The sequence below is a fragment of the Sinocyclocheilus grahami genome, unplaced genomic scaffold, assembly GCF_001515645.1.
Source record: "Sinocyclocheilus grahami isolate Dianchi unplaced genomic scaffold, SAMN03320097.WGS_v1.1 scaffold2064.1, whole genome shotgun sequence".
Lineage (NCBI taxonomy): Eukaryota > Metazoa > Chordata > Actinopteri > Cypriniformes > Cyprinidae > Sinocyclocheilus > Sinocyclocheilus grahami.
Window position 1 is genome coordinate 59,341 of NW_015507243.1, and position 3,948 is coordinate 63,288.

Genomic DNA, 3,948 nt, shown 5'->3' on the forward strand with positions numbered 1-3,948 from the left:
AAATATTGAGAAAATCATCTTTAAAGTTGTTCAAATGAAGTTCTTAGCAATGCATATTACTAATCAAACATTAAGTTTTGATATATTTACGGTAGGAAACTTACTACATACTAAATGTCATGGATGAATATTTACTGAGATCTGTTTTGTAGAAATGACCCGAGATTCAGAGCCAAAGTACAGGAGGGTAAAATGACTTCAGAAAGACGGCAGCATCATTGCGTTATTTTTACACAAAGATGGGTAGCTCTATTAGTAAAATCTGTTGACTCTGGCATTTGCATTATATTCCAATGGTGACAGTTCAGAAATGGGAAAAAGCACTTGTGATTATTCCCGAAGCTGTCAAGCCTGTAACTCAAAAAGTCGAGCAGATATAGAAATTTCAATGTGGTTTCATGAGTAAATTGCTAAGTTGTACATATTTTCAAAGCTCAGAAACCAAATGTGGGTCATTCCGTTTACAGCTGTTGTTCTTTTAATGAGGAATGTGTGAAGAAAAAACTATGTTGAAACTAGAAATGTATCTCGTTTCCCTCTAAAACTGGAGTCATTCTGACTCTTCTCTAAAAAAATACTGGGTTACTCAGTAAATATACATTCATGAGATTTAATATTTTGGCTTTAATCACTATTTATGTTTTTCATTCTTTAGAAAAAACTAAACAAAAACAAATGTATTTAAGAGGAATGACCCAACTGGCTTAACCAGTTCATCTGACTGAAGACTGATATAAGTCAGGAATTATACTTTAATATAAGCATTGTGGTTATGCATTGGAAACCTTATAAGACACATAACTGGAACATTTATTTGCTGTTGCACACTTGCCTGTCAGACATGCATTACATGTTCATTACTGTGAACTAAGCATTCATTATGAGCTGAGAGACGCGTCTGTGATAATGACCGCTAGGGCTGTGCGATTAATCGATATCGCATCGCAATTGCGAATTGAGACGTTGCGGTTTGCTAATCGCAAAGCCTGCGATGTGTTCCAGAGCATATGCATGACTGCCAGCCTTGAGTTGCAGTCTTACTAACCAATAGAGTGAGCGCACCTCCGTTCTCCCCAATCAGCACTGCTCTAGCCAACTGAGTAAACGCCCACCGTAAATTTTTTTTTAAAAAGCCTGTGTCTCTGAATGCTTCTCATACTCGCTCCTTTCTGCCGCGTCTCACGGAGGAGCCGTTTACACTCGCAGCACACTATGGAAGGCCAAAAAGGCCTGAATTTTAATGAGTCAACAATGCGTTAAACACGTGTCGTTTACACGTGAAAAAATCAGTGCGTTAAATACGTGTATTCAACGTGTTAAATACGCGTGAAGTAGCCGTTAGAAATCAGTTTGAGGGGTCAGTGTCATTGGCTGCTGAGGACTTGGGTCAAACCACTTCTGTGAGCTTAGGGGGGGGTTACCATTCATAGACTAGACAACCACCATTTAACATGCTAAAACGTTAAATACGTGTTGTTGACGCGTTAAAATTCACGTGTTTTTGGCCCCTTTGGCCTTCCATAGCACACACGCAGTCTGTCTCGTAATGCTCGGTTATACGAGCGCATCTGGCAGTATGACCCGTGTCAACTCGCGCCTGGCTCCGCGTTTAAAACAAGTGTAAATTCAGTCTAACTGCTTGCTAATTTCACTTGGATGAAATGAAACATTCAGCACATTTTCCACTTGCTCTTAAAATCCCAAATACTTAAAATGAATAAATCAGCCTATGTAACATATGTAATACTTTAATAATTGACTTAAGAAATACAGTTCTTTATTTATAAAAAATAAACAAATATTTTCTGTGAAATTCAGGTAATACCACTATAATATTCCCTGCTGAAAAAAAACAAAAAAACAACTCCCAAAACACAATAGAACATTTAATGGATTTAAGGGTTATAATGGTAATTACTGTATATTGGCTTTAAGGCTTTAATTAATGGTGTCTACTGGTACTTGATGGATTCTATTGGTGATATGTAATCTGGCAGATGGGAACCAATAGAACAACAGTAATTCCTATTGGAATAATGCCCAAAACACACTACAAAAAATAATTTTGTAATTGTTTTAATGGAAACCATAAGAATTTCTGTGATGGTTTCTATTATTGTTTTTTTCAGCAGGGTACTGATACCCATACTGTGCTGCACACTATTGACAATATTAAGCTGAAGCTTGACTTTGCAAAAATAAAATCACAAAATCCGTCAAAAAAAAAGAAACATTTGCAATATTTGATATTTTCCCCAAATCGCCCTAATGTAGATCTTACATGACTCTGGGTGGTTTAGCTTATAGTTTCTCGCGGGACGAACACAATGTGAACGGGAGCATCAGACGTGTGGTTACCTTTCTTATAGGACAGAGAGAGGATCTCCTCCACCTGCTCGGCGAAGCCCATGTCCAGCATCTGGTCCACCTCGTCCAGCACCACGTGCTTCAGCTGAGACAGATCCAGCTTGTTATTCTGCAGATGGTCTCGGATTCGACCCGGCGTTCCCACCAGTACGTCGATGCCATTGCGGATCGCTTCCACTGATGCCACAACAAGTCAATCAGCAGGTTACTAAACATCTCCAAACTGTAGTTCTGTATTTATTTTTCCATTCTTTCTTCCAACTGAATTAAACTACAGATGCTTTTCTGTCACTGATCATTCAGTTACAGTCATTACTATGATGATTAAAGCCCTACGTTGTGGGTTGTATGAGCTTCCTCCGTAGAAGCACGTAACAGAGAGTCTCCTGGTGACGTCTTTGAAGTCTTTGGCCACCTGAATGGCGAGCTCACGAGTCGGCGTCAGAACCAGCACCTGTGTGGACACACATCACACATTCCTATCATACTGGACAAAACTGTGCACACATTCAACCAAATTCATTTCTCAAGATCCCAAAAAAACAAACAGGCACCATTTCTACGCAGGGCTCTGAACCGGTTCAAGGAACAAGAACAAAAACCGGAAACGAACGAAATTGACAGAACCAGAAACTAAATCAAATGTTATAGTTCCGAACAGAATCGAAAATTTGAAATGGCCATTAACCGGTTAATAACGTTATTTTATCGTTCCATTTAATATTTGAAATATTAAATTCCAGTAGTACGGTCTATGCAAATGTGACGCTGACATCTCATCATATAAACTATAGGCTTACATAAAAAGGAATATATAGGCCTATATTTCACTTAAATCATTGACGGATCAACAAAACGAAAGATAAGAATGTGCCGAGTTACGGTTCGTTGTGAAGTTCTCGGAAAGGAAAACGAGACGGCAGAAAGTAGCTTTCTTTATTCTGCAAATCTTGACCGTTTTGAATGTTTCACGCGCACACAGACACAACATATTTTTGTGACATTGCAGCCTGTTTGTTATCAAAATAGAGTACAGTTAAAGAAACGTATAAACTGCTCCGTTGCATTCGGCGTGACCAGCGCCTCACTGAGCTGATATAGCCGAAGTGAAGGATGATGTTTTACATCGAGGAATGTACAAAGCCTAGTCTATAATAAATAATATTTTAGCATCCAGATACGTCGCGAAATATCGTTTGGATTTGTGCTGAATGAGAGAGGTAGTCATCAGTTTCACCTTAAATTAATGTGTTTTTGGATTGACGTTTTTATAGCCTAAACTTTACAGGATTTGTTGTGGAGAGAAACTAATAACTGTTTACATTTTGCTTTAGCCTACCGGCATTTTAGCTTGCATTATTTCTGAATGTAATAATAAATTGTGACGTGACGTGTTTTTTCTTCTTCCTCAAAACGCAATTTTACACAAGCTCTTTTTTTTTAACAATGCAGTAAACATTTTCAAATATCTTTCAAAAATACTTTAATGTCTTTAAAGCATTGTTAGATTTTTTCTTTTGTATAGTAGCCTACATTTGGGCAAAAAGATGATGGTGTACTGGCTGTGACTTATGTCCGACG

At 38.1% G+C, this 3,948-nt stretch overlaps 1 protein-coding gene across 3 annotated transcripts in view; it reads right to left on the reverse strand.

The window, feature by feature from the left end:
• The window catches only part of clk2b (CDC-like kinase 2b), a 28,357-nt gene that overhangs the window by 8,931 nt on the left and 15,478 nt on the right, over positions 1–3,948 (reverse strand). The gene's annotated exons all lie outside the window — the stretch shown is intronic.